Genomic DNA, 13,959 nt, shown 5'->3' on the forward strand with positions numbered 1-13,959 from the left:
AGGTGTTTGATTTGTTTACTGCTGAGTGTGCTCTATTCTCTGTCCATCAATTCAGATGTAGAGTCTGATATGTATTAGGCTTTAAATAAGAATCTACAACGAGTAAGTAAAATGTGTTCAAATGTTTTTGAGGGTTTCTATAATAAGGCTGTGTTTTAAGTTATATTGTTGTTATCTTGAACTGTGTACTTGAAAGCTACATTGTTAGCTAGTTAGCCCCTCCTCATATAACTTCTTACATTACTTTTGTTTAGGTATATGTATTTATTGGATACTGCATACTGCCATAATGTACAGATGCTAACAGTTGTATGTATCCTTCTGGCAACTAAGCCAAAATTAAATTCCATCATCTCTGTAAGGTAACATGTGCACATCATTACAGGGAATCACAAAAACATGATACACATAGCCATCCACACACAAAAGCTCCACTGTCCGGTCCCAGGTTGTGAGTTTGTTGCTAAGTATTTTTAAGAGCAGTGTTTCCACCTATAAATTTATATTAGAAACTAGGGATGTAACGGTATTGTAAATACCGTCATACCGCAATATAAATTTTTTTCGATATTACCGAAGTCGCATGACTCGGTAAAACTATAGGTCTTCTGAGAAAATTTGCTCAGGCGAATGAAGCGAACGGGAGGTAGCTGAAACTACATTTCCCATCAGCCCATGCTTGACCATCATCCCTTGCGGTCTGTTGTCGCTACAGATCCAGTAATGTGGAAATGGAGTGTGCTGCTAGAAGCGGGGATGAAAAAGAGCTGAAAAACTCTAAAGCGGGTGTTGTCGTGCGCGTACTGAATAGCGGTGTTGTCAGCACACTGTTCAGATTGATGCAGACATGAGACCTCTATCTTACTCATGGTTTGTCGTCTCAAGTGGGGGAAAGACAATGCACAACGTTACCCACTGCTGTCAACCTGGGCCAAGTCATATCTCTCTTGTCCCAGAAACCTCAGTCCCAAATGAGAGGGTTTTTTTCTGTTGCAGGGGACATTGTAAATGCCCAGAGATACCAGCTTTTACCAGATTATATTTATATGATAATTTTCCTTTAAACCCATCTCTATCTAAGTGAGTGAGTGATTAAATGTTGAATGTGATGAGTTTTCAACAATACTAAATTGAAACTTTATTTTTTTTACATGGTTTAGTATTTTTTTGTTATTAAAATTGAAGTTCCTGTTTCAAAGCTTACAGATAGATGGCTAATTTGTATGTCATTGACACTTTTGGCACTTTTTTGGAGTATTTTCATAAGTTTTGTTTTTTCCTGTAAATGATTCAATAAATACCGTACCGTGACATTCATACCGAGGTATTACCGTACCGTGAAATTCTGATACCGTTACATCCCTATTAGAAACAATAGAAAAGTTTGTTGTCATGAGATAATTATAACAATAAAAGATTGGATCCTTTGGTTTTTCGATGTTGCCAACTTTATTTTTATTTTTTATAATTATTTTAAACTTTTTATTGAGATTTAACACAGTTTTTAATTATTTAAAACTTTAAAAATTAAAATAATTATGTTGTGTTTTTTGCTGTTCATTTGCTGATCTACCTTCCTGCAGATTTCAGTTGCTATCCATATCAAACACACCTAAACCAATTAATTAGGACCTGAACACCACTTGATAATTACAGGCAGGTGTGTTTGATATGGGTAGCAACTGAAATCTGCAGGAAGGTAGATATCCAGGAACAGGATTGAGCACCCCTGCTATATACCGTGGGGGTCAAACTCCAAGTTCCTGGAGAACTGCAGCAGCAGAGTTTTGTACCCACCCTGCTTCAACATTACCTGTAGATTTCTAACAAGCCTAATTAGTTTGATCAGGTGTGTTTAATTAGAGTAACAGCTTAAAGTCCCGGTCACACTGCACTTTTCTCCCTATAGACTTCCATTCATACGCATGTGAGTACTGCAGACCTGGAATTAGTGGTGGGCAAAGCGAGGCTTCGTGAAACACTGAAACAGTCGAAGCAAATGTGACAAAGCTTCGAAACGTTTCGAAACCCCACTCTACAGTGACATCTAGTGGTCATTTTTTTATGTATTGCACTGAAACAGCTTCAGCAAAGAACGGTTGAACAAATTAAGGCGTTAAACCCAACTTTGTGTGTTTGATATGTCAATTGACATAGTATAGTGGTTAAGGTGTCAGACTCCCATGCGGGGTTAAAAGGTTTCGAACCCGGCTGTCGTAGCTGTCTTGAAATGCTTTAATACCAATTGGTTATGCTTTGCTCTTGTATCGTTTTGTTTCAACATTGGTGTGATATCCGAATGAGCAATTTGTGAATAAATATGTCTTGTTTTTGTCTTAAAACAGGGTTGTTGCTAGATCAAAAACGGTGGCCTGAAGTTATCAAGAATTATTTATATTATTCATTAAATTTCCCATTTATTGTATTTTATTCATTTCTACCCAAACCCTAAACCCAACCATACTGTAAAAATATTTATTATTGTTTTACAGTGTTACAAAAATGATGCTAAATTGATGGCGTAACTGCAGCTGTATCCTATTTAGGCTACACAAAACAGAAACTTGATTAAAATACATAAAACCATGATTTCAGAGTATTTGTACAAGTCGGGATTCGAACCCAAAACATCATGCAAAGCATAAAATCAATTAGCAATCTCACAATCCTCTAAGCCATATGAGACAAAGACTGTTTGGAGACCTTGGCAGTCAAATGAGGATTTGCCAGGTCTCGAAACGTTTTTAAGCTGATCGATGCTTTGAATCGCTTTAGTCACGTGACTAGGTGTTTCCAAACACTTTAGTCACGTGACTTGGGTGCTTCGGTGCAGTGTTTCGAAACACTTGCGCTTCGGGATCTCGACACTGTGTCAAAACATCAGTTTCACGTCAGCCATCCCTACCTGGAATGATAGCTCATGCGACAAATTTCATAATTCGCAGCATTGGAAAGTTCAAGCTTGGAGAACGCTGACATGCGAAATCACATCATGTGATTGCTTGATACCAATCAAAGATCAAAACATGACCTCTCTGGCTTGCTTTTTCAATCTCTAATTATTTTGTTTAATTCCACTACTCGCTTTGTTTAATTCCACTTCGCAGTGCAGTATGACAGAATTTTGCATGCTCAAACGTTAATGTGACCGCAGCCTTACTGTGCAGACCTGTAATATGCAAGACAATATTTATATCTGCTGATTTATTAATTTTGTTATACTTTTACTGTTATTTATTTGTTTGGTGCCAAAACAATAAAATAAATTTGTCTGAAAAATGTTATGCCTTATATTTTTTAATAACAGCTAAGAATACTGATTAATTTTAGTAACACTACAATAACTATATATGACATACTATTAATGTGTATGCAGTATAATGCTGTGATTTGTAACACTACAATACAGTAATTAACTGTACACAGTTTCCAGTTAGTTACCACTGCTGCTCTATTACAGTAATTAACTGGCAACACTGTTGCCAGCTACTCAATGTATCGGTTCAGTTACAGTAAAAAACTGGCAACACTGTTGTCAGCCACTCACTGTAATGGTTCAGTTGCAGTAAATAACTGGCAACACTGTTGCCAGCCACTCACTGTAATGGTTCAATTACAGTAAATAACTGGCAACACTGTTGCCAGCCACTCACTGTAATGGTTCAGTTACAGTAATTAACTGGCAACACTGTTGCCAGTTACTTACTGTAACCGAACTTTTACAGTGAGTGGCTGGCAACAGTGTAGCCAGTATTCTACTGTAAAAAAAACCCGATAAGGTCTAACAGTGTACTAATTTTTGTTCATATAGCTATACGTTACCATTTATATATTATATATACTTTTATATATATATTATATATATATATATATATATATATATATATATATATATATATATATATATATATATATATATATATATATATATAAGTTTGCATTGTATGCATTCAAATTGTTTATCACTTATTGTTTCATAATATTTATTGTTACCATTTTTTACAAAGAAAAAAATTAAATATGCTAAATATGGGAAAGTCAGGATCGCAATTTGTAGCAACAAATAACAAAAAATGTTAAATAATAATGACTTGGTAATTTGTTATACCTTAAGTTATAACTCTTAAATCATAAATCAAGTTAAAAAATATATTTTTATATGTTTTGCATAGGTCCAGATAATATGTAAAATGGCATGAAATGCTTTTTTTTTCTTTTCATTTTCCATTCCTCACTTTTCTGAGGATTAAGAATTTTTAGATATTTGGACTAAAACCAAATCAGAAACTCTTAAGTAAGAAAAGGATTTTTTGCAGAGTATTTATACACATTTTTTTTTTTTTTAGTGAGCATTAAGAATTTTATGCAAGGATTCAGCTTCATTTAAAGACAACTGGCAATCTCTAGAGATATTGTTGTCAATAAATAAATGTAAAAAAAATCTAATGTTGTCTAGGTTTTTGATTGTCAGGTAGCTAAATGGTCCTTGAAATTTTAGAAAGTAGTAAATTGTTTGTCTAAACGTTCTGCAGCTGTCTGGTAGTCAATACCACTGCATTCTTATCACAGCACATCATTACGCCATATTACACTGTATTGTACGGTTATAATTGTGTTATTGTCAAAATGCAACTTTATATATAAACAATACAACAAATTTCATCTCTCTATATAAAAGCGTATAACTAGGCTACAATTAACCATTACACTTTCCAACTATTTGTGTTTTGAATTTTTCTTATTAGATTAATCTAAATTAATTTGCCAGTGGGCTTTTGCATAGCTGAAATTGTTTGGTGAGTGTATCAGTTCTGCATATTCTCTAGTGAGTTTATAACTCACTTTCTGATAAATTAACTTAGCGTTCTTATTCAGCGTAATCTAATGAAAAAAAAAAAAAAATATATATATATATATATATATATATATATATATATATATATATATATATATATATATATATATATATATGTGTGTGTGTGTGTGTGTGTGTGTGTGTGTGTGTGTGTGTGTGTGTGTGTGTATTTATGAACAGGACATTTAATAATCTGGGAGAGTAGACTTCAAATGTATTGTTTGGCCATGTATCTTCCATCCCCCCTACTGGACGCATTAGGAACAACAGCGGCGTAAAACTGTGGCGTGTAAAATTGCCTGAGCCGTAAAACTGCCTAGATCCAAGTCTGCAGATGTCCCATATAGGGGTCTGCAGCTTCCCCTTACTCGCCGCTTCACCCAACCCAACAGCAGGGGCACTGTCTGGTCTGTCTGTGCGCGCTAGTCTGAGCGTGCAGTTGGGTCTCCGGGCCTGCAGCTTCCCCTTACTCCACTCGGGCGAGGCGGTGTGGTGAGAAATCGAGTCCCCCTGCAATCGATTCCGAGGCAGTCTATGTCATGAAAGATGCATAAAAATGAACCTATATACACTGCTTCTTCTGCATTAAATATTTGCTGAATAATTTGTAAAACGTTCATTTATAACTATTCTTTTATAAAGTGTGTTTAAAACATGACGCTAATATGAGCTTGTAAAAATATACGTGCGATAACGTCACATTTGTTTTAGGACCTTTCAGCAGATTCAAAATGGCGAATTTTCGGAAAAATGGTTCGGAACTAAATGGGCTGTGCAAAGTATTAACAAACCAAACAAACAAATAAAAACACAAAATTCGTATTATATAATACAGAGGATTTACCCGTTTTGTTTTATTGTTTTCAAAGCGGCAGCTTTAAATAGACATAGCTGCAACCTCCTTTTGAAGGTAAGAAAGACATGCTGTTCACTTTTGCTTTTGTGCACGTTTATTACAGAGAAGCATGATCCAGTCGTACATTAATAGCCTTTCGACACACACACACACACACACACACACACACACACACACACACACACATATATATATATATATATATATATATATATATATATATATATATATATATATATAAACAACGCAGGTTTATGTAGCGGTAACGCACAGACAACGTAGTTTATTTACTTCTTTACTTCTGAGTATTTGATCAGTAACGTTAATTACATGGTCTCAAATAAGCAATGCAAACTCATATTGATTCTAGTAGAAATACTAAACTATTTTATAATTTAGAGTTTGAGAATTTATAACAGGGCAACGCTGTGGCGCAGTAGCAAGAAGGTCGATGGTTCGAGCCTTGGCTGGTTAAGTTGGCATTTCTGTGTGTAGTTTGCATGTTCTCCCCGTGTTCGCATGGATTTCCTCCGGGTGCTCCGGTTTCCCCCACAAATCAGGTGAAATGGGTAAAGTAAAATTTTCTGTAGTGTATGTGTTTGAATGATAGTGTGGGTGTTTCCCAGTGATGGGTTGTTGCCTGAAAGGGCATCAGCTGCGTAAAACATGTGCTGAATAAATTCGTGGTTTAATCCGCTGTGGCGACCCCTTAATAATAAAGGGACTAAGCCGAAAAGAAAGTAAATAAATGACTGATCTTATAATACATAGTAATAATTGGACATTTTATAGAGTTATTATAGTACTTTTACGATTCCTAGTAGGATGCAAAGCTGTTCTCTGTTAAGAAGTGTAGCGTTACGCAAGTTTGGGAAGTTTTTCTTTTTTTTTTTTTTTTTTACAAAATACATGCTTTAAATAGTTATCAATATTATACATTTTTATTTAGCAACTTACTCGAAATACTTAAGAATATGCATATTTTAAGCTAATTAATACAAATAAATAGGATTCCATGCAGTTTTATGCTGCATTCCAAGCTTTAAAACGAATCCAAATACACAGACACAACTATTCTAAAAATAGCCAAAACAACCATCATAATTCTTCAAGTTATAAAAAATAATTGGGTAATTTCTACAGAAACATCTATTTTTAGCATGGCAATTCAGACAAGATGTTTAAACATTTATTTCTTTTTTAACATTTAAACTTAGACCACATTATTCAATTTCTTTTTACAGAAGGATATCCAGGACAATTTTTAATATGTGGATGCATAAATTTTGACCCAATCCAAATGTAATAGCAAGTTGCACATTTGCAATTGCATTTCCACTTTTGTGAACGCGCAGTGACTGCCACATTTCAAATAAAAAAAGAAAAGTCCATTTGAAAAATGCATTTCCCATGTCTTACGAGCTATGGGCCTGACATATCTGAACAGCTATATTAATTGCTTCACTTTCTTTTTTATTAAGCTAGAAACAAGAAAAAAAATGACAACATAAAATATTTGCTTTATCACAAACTGTAGTAGCATTATTGGTAATAAATATTGAGGCAACAGAGGCAACGTATATAAGCTAGCTTGAAAAATTGTTTATTAAATATAGATTGTATAATTTGAAAACATGCAGTAAAATCATAATGGTTTTACTTTGCAAAATTATGCTACATACAGTACATGTAAATCACACTACAAGATGGCTAGTAGATGGAGCTTACAGATCAGTAATAATCCCATCATTATGAAATTTGCTGAATCACAAGTATATTGAATTAAGCCCATTTATACATAACGTTTAGATGTTTGATAACTGCAAATAATGTCAGCATATATTTTGCTAATATTTTCAGATCTCTTAAAACAAACTACAAAAAATCGTTGAAACATTATTAGGCTACTATGAAACTTAAACCCGATTATTAATTAATTAATTCATTCATTCATTCATTCATTCATTCATTTATTCATAGTCTTTTCGGCTTAATCCGGGGTTGCCACAGCAGAATGAACTGCCAACTTATCCAGCACAATTTTACGCAGCGGATGCCTTTTAGGCTGTAACCCATCTCTGGGTAAAGCCTGGTTTAAACTTCTGCGTTAAGTGACCGGCGTGACCCACGGCGCATGCAACGGGTGTAGCTGTGCATTTATACTTCTACGCGCTGTCTCTTTTGATCTGAATTAACACTTCCGAAACGCTAGTTGGCAGTAAGGTGTTTATGTTCCTCTGTGTTGAAATTCTTCTCTGCTGTTTTGCTTTTCCTGAACACTTCCTGGATGTACAAGTGGCTTAAACTTGCTCATTTTGAGGCATCTTTTGTGCAGTCTGGGATTTGAGAAAGAGATGCGCGGGCTTTAAAGTGTCACGAAACACCAAAACACGTATTTTGAGCTGTTGACAGTCGTATATGTGTCCCACACTGCTAAAAACACTATTAGGACACCTATATTTCACCAAAAAGTGTAAATTGGTTGTTTTTGCGTTATTTTAAGCAAATTCGTACTTCCGGTTTGAAACGAATTTTTGAAGCTGCGTCACGGTCATGACATAATAGCGTTGTATTCCAGCGTGCAGACTGGGCGTCTGTGCCAGAGTGTGTCTTGTTACGTCTTACAGTGTGATGCATTAATGCATGAGTAAAGCTTGGTTCAAACCAATCAGCGCGCTCTATTGTGGAACTTTATTAATATTCATTACTGTCGTAGTGTTCAGACGGCAGAGACGCCACGTTGTGTTGGCAAAACAAGCGTGAAGTGTTGCTTTTATATCTTGCTGCCGTTAAGTTTTGTTTTCATTTTCTCTCTGTGAGAGCTCATCTGGATCACGCGTGGATTAACAGTGTACGCGACGCTCGACAACAATAACTTGCGTGTCTAAGGAGGATTATTGTTTACCTGAGAGCTGTTCTCATCTGCAAACGCTGAGATCCGGATTCGCTTGTAGTATTCTCTTCATAAAGACGCGGCTCTAGTTGCTGGGGATTGTCCTGTCTCTACAGATTTGGTAAGTGAGCGACCAGTGCTCTTTGTTTATTCAGTTTGTTCGTATCGAACTAAGTTAACTATTGCACCGAGTGCAAACATGTTAGCACCACAACCAAACTTTACCCTCGTGTAGGGTTTTTACGGCATTTTGTGACCAGAATAACACACGCGGCTTTCTGACGCTACCTGCCGTGTGCATCTAAGTTTCTGGAAAATGCTGAGTTTTTTTTCTCTCATTCGCCGTGCGGTATCAAACATTGCATGAAAAATACACGCTTAGAGCAGTTCCTCGAATCAAATATCTCGTTTGTCGCAAGAGGGCATGAATGAATTCCCTGAATGAAAGAGCCAAATTGCAGTTAAAGTCCACCATTTAATAATTCGACTACAGATGTCCATGTAGGGTAAATACCATCACTTTCTCCTGTGTGTGAGTATTTTGACTAAAACTCGCGCGTGCCCAAATAGACACTCCCACACCCTGCCACTTTAGTTCCTCAGACACTCCCCCCTAAACAGAGCTGGACACGCCCACTTTGCTGACTTTTTCCAAAGTAGAGGTGTGAAAACACCCTGCTGAAACGAGGGGGTTTTATGGCCCTTTAAGTCAGAACTATTAAATTCCCTGGCTTTCACTGACTAAAAACTTAATTTACATTATATCTAAAGAAATAGACTATTTATAGAAATAGACTATAGAATTTACAGACTGTTGTTGTGCTGTAATAATATTAAGAATATAAATATAATATTAATACTTTTCGGGATTTTTTTTAAACACAAATTGAGCCTCTCAAATTATTTTAAACATGTTTGATGCTGTTCAGGATTTTAAGTCGAGCTGATCACTGCTCTTATAACCTGCCCTCCAACCTACAGCCAATGAAAATATGACAACATAAAAATTTATTTGCTTATCGAAGGCTGTAATAAACTCATTTGCAATTAAATTAAAGGCAACCACTGCAGTAATGGTGATCCACATTGTAGTGGCCATTAGCATGCTTGAGTAATAGTTTATTTAAATTTTATTTATTATTTAAAAATATTAAATAAAACATAATTAAAAACCTATCTTGGCTTTAAATTACTTGAAATTATGCCACATTAATTACTCATCCAGAAAAGACTTTGCAGAAAAAAAATGCTAAATCCTTCCAGTAGGTGGCACATACAGATCAGTAGTGAGGACCAGTAATGACATTACAAATGCAACTAAATATTCTACATTTGATGAAATAAAATGTATTACATAGGGCTGGGCGTTTTTTTTTTCCGATTAATTTGAATTTACGTTTTGAAGACGATTTAATTTGATATTATATCGAGAAATCACAATTAAAAAAAAAAAAAAAAAAAGATACATTATAATGGCACCAATGCGCTTTGGTTCATGGTTTTGGTTTCTATACACACACCGGCACTGCCCAGCCACGATTTAGGATGCAGTTTATATTTCAGCCGCGCCACAGAGCGCCATCTGATTAGTTTTATGTTAAATATCATGCAAATGTGCGTGTCTGATGTGTGATAGTTTAAACTGTCATGTGCGCGCCGTGTCGTGGCGCTTCTGGTGTGCTTGACTGTCTGTTAAAGCGTGAAGTCATGTAGGATTTTACTTGTTGCATTAGTCTGAGTTAGGCTAAGATGCGACACCGGTGACATCACTATTCCACCGTGACACCGTCGCCACATTTGTTTTTTTTAAGTATTCATTTTTTTTTTTTTTTATTAAACATTTAATTGTAATAAATGGAAAATATAATTATAAATAATTGACTTAAAACGAGAGCATGCTCTATAATTAAAATCTAAACATAGCTACAGTGCGTCATATTTCATTTACCACGTGAGGAGAAAAGAGGAGTCGAATTTACAGAAAGAGGATGGCGGACAATTTATTGTCAAAACTAGGGCTGCCCCCAAATAGTCGACTAAACTTTAGTCGATATGAAGAGGGCTTGGTCGAATACATTTTCATTAGTCGGTTAGTTGCATAAAAAAAAAAAAAAAATCACGTGAAATTACGCAAATCAAGGGCTGCGCAGTCAGTGTATGACATCAGAAACGAGAGATCAACGCCAACGCCTAAACGCCTCCACTGTATCCCTTCCACATCCACTCCATCAGAGCGCATGTTTTCAAAGGCCGGCTTCATTGTGAACAAGTCGAGAAGCTCCCTTCTTCCCAGCAATGTGGACAAGCTGGTGTTCCTCTCACATAATATGAAAAAAATAAAATTGAATTGAAAGCTTAGGTAAGAATGCTTAATTTCCTTTTTGTAGTGTTTCTGTTTGCTATCCGTTAGGCTATATATATATATATATATATATATATATATATATATATATATAAAAAAACGGGTATTTTATTTTTATATCGGGTAGGCTATACAAATAAATAAATACATATTATTTTTATTTTTTCATTTTTATATAATGCAGAAGTTGTTTTTTATTCTGTTAGAAAAATTAGTCTGATGTTTTTAATTTGTTGTTTCAGGTCAAGACTCATCCGTCGTCTTAATGGCAGTTTGTGGCTTTGCTCTGATATTTTTGATTTGTATTAGTGTTCTTTAAATTATTTGTTCCACATTTTGTCGTAAATATAGTTGTTCTAAACAATTCAATCATAATTAGGCTGTTAATTTGTTTGCTGCCTTCTTTTTTTATTCTAAGTTTTGGCGTTGTGCGATGTGCATTTATTAAGTTGTTCTTTTTTGTTAATTTTCCTTTTGAACAATATAAAAATTACATAAATTTTAATTTTCCACTGTATTAAAAAAAAAAAGTATTTTAAAAACAGTGTATTTAAAAAAAAACTGCGTTTTTGCTACAGTATTTATTTATTTTTATTTTTTGCCTAGTTTTGTACTAGGCCTAAGTTGCTAATAAGTTTATTTGATTTATTTTGAAGAAAGAATTTTAGTTTATTTTATTAAAAACAGTTTTTTTTGTTTGTTTGTTTGTTTGACATGTAACTGTTACAGTTTGTATTTTTGATAATAAATTATTAAAATGCACAGGCAGTCTGATTGCTGTTTTTATGTCATAATTAGCCTATAACGTTCTGGTAACTGATTTTTGTGTGTAAGCACTGTATTTAAACGCTTTACTATTTCGTTTTAAGCGCTTAATTTTCGTTTTGAATGCGCTAATATCATGCTTTAGCATTTTCTGTCACGTGGAAGTGTTAAACTTCAACTTGGACTATATTCCTAGTATATACGCAAGTTATTATATTAATATCATAAATGAACGATTATTTGATTAATCGCAAAAATGCAGGAATGTTAGTCGACTAGGAATATCTTTAGTCGGGGGCAGCCCTAGTCAAAACGCAATGCAAAAGCGCCTGTTTGGCAATATTTTGGGTTCAAACCAAATGCAAAGGAGAACCTGAAGACGTTAATGAGGCAATCTGCAAACTTGCCTGACAAAGGTGGCAGTATCTGGAAACATAACTAATTTATACACGCACCTTTATGTTTAACTATGGGTGGGTCACGGATAGATCAATGGCTTTAAATAGGCAACGCATACCCTCATTTAAAAAAATTACGCGACCATCATATCACAATGTTTAATAATAAATATCTTATTTTTTTATTAAAACGAGTGATTTAGCAATGCCGCAGCATTGACAATCCAACTGCAGAGAAACAACATCGTGGCAACGTGAGCCCTTTTTCCGAAGTTCAGCTATTCTTTTTCCACTGTGTGCGCATCCTGTGTGTGCGCGCGTCTTTTATAACTGATGCCGCTCTCTTCAAAAACCGAAAGTTGCTTCTTCTGTCTGGCAATATTTCGGCTTTTAATGAATGAAAAAAAGAGGAAATGAAGAAACGCCCACTCCCACGGTGATACCGGTATTACCGGTGTTGTCACATGTCGATTATCCGGTGGGGAAATTTCCTCACCGTTACAACTCTAGTCTGAGTTCATAAACTCGATCTCAGCATGTATGAAGGACGTTAAAACCTGCCATGTGAAAAACAATGCCGATCTTTTGGTTTAAACACGAGCAGAGGTGAACTGCTGTAGCAGTGAAAATGAAAGTACCCGCCCCCATGATGTCATTTAGCGGACCTAGTTGAAAAGGCAGCATAATATAGAGAGTGGTGCAAAGCGAGAGAGGAAGAGAGAAAAGAGGAGCGTTTTTTTCGCAATGAGACTATTTTCAGTGATGTTCCCTCTTCAGTGACTGATTTGTTGTACCACATGGAAAGTAGTAAATATTTTGGACCAAGTTACATGTGTTCTCTTTCATTTACCAGCTGCAACGAAAAGAGAAGGGAGTTCAGCCCGAAACTAATATTATTCGGCCCTGGAGTAATAAGTCAGGGCTCGAAATTGCGACCATTCAATCACTCAAGACTTTCCGCTGTCAGATGGCAGGGAGGGAGCTTTTGTGACCGCGGGGAATGCAAACAGCTGAAGAGTGAAAAGTACATTGAATCTCGATGCGTTGCATGCACTGCGCGTTCAGCCAACACAATCTCATGGCAATTCGTAACTTTTTTTATATGCTTCCTCGTGAGATCAGGCTGCAACAGTGCAAATGTTCGCTAAAACACCATCGACAAAGAAGCTTGCCTTTACTGAGTTTAAACTGATGCGGGTTATAACAAAGAACAGTATTGCACCAGTGGTCATCGGGAGAATCCTGCTCTACCCCCCCCTTATATATTGGGTCGGCTGACTTGCATACTTTTCCACAAACACAGAAAAAATGTAATTCAGCGAGTAACAAGGCTGAGCATTAAAACGACACAAACCGAAACCAAAACTTTTAAAAGGAAGACTTTTCTTCCTTTCTTTTGTCTATTCTTTCTTGAGGTGTATATTATTTTTCTACTTAATTACTGATGACTGCTTTGCAGCTTTCAGCATTGAATTGAATGATTTATTATAAAATTTTGTTTGTTTTGTAGCAGAAATATTATTTATTAAATTGACATGCATATAAAAACAATAGTACAAAATAAATATTTATTACAGCAATGCTTCATTTGTGTTTGATGCAAACCATCAATTTATTTTTAATAAAGTAACAGTAGGACTATTTATAGCAGATAACTTGCATTTAAAGCACATTCAAGGCAGCATGATAATGAGAAATATAATTCATTGTTAGTATTATTGTCATCAGTGTCATCATTAGGAGAAGCACTCTACCAACGAGACCAACAGCCTGTAAGTACATTTAGACTTGTTTCAGTTGTTGTGTATGGTTTGAGTACTTGTTTTCAGC

The 13,959-nt window shown here is 35.3% G+C and overlaps 1 protein-coding gene across 3 annotated transcripts in view; it reads left to right on the top strand.

The window, feature by feature from the left end:
* Positions 1-5,296: 5,296 nt before the first annotated feature.
* Positions 5,297-13,959, top strand: part of taf6 (TAF6 RNA polymerase II, TATA box binding protein (TBP)-associated factor) — a 156,004-nt gene continuing 147,341 nt past the window's right edge. Inside the window, exon 1 of one of the 3 annotated variants that reach the window (XM_073950191.1) lies at positions 5,297-5,347. The gene's annotated coding sequence lies outside the window, so the exon portion shown is untranslated. 3 annotated transcript variants of the gene reach the window in all.

This window comes from Danio rerio, chromosome 5 (assembly GCF_049306965.1).
Source record: "Danio rerio strain Tuebingen ecotype United States chromosome 5, GRCz12tu, whole genome shotgun sequence".
Lineage (NCBI taxonomy): Eukaryota > Metazoa > Chordata > Actinopteri > Cypriniformes > Danionidae > Danio > Danio rerio.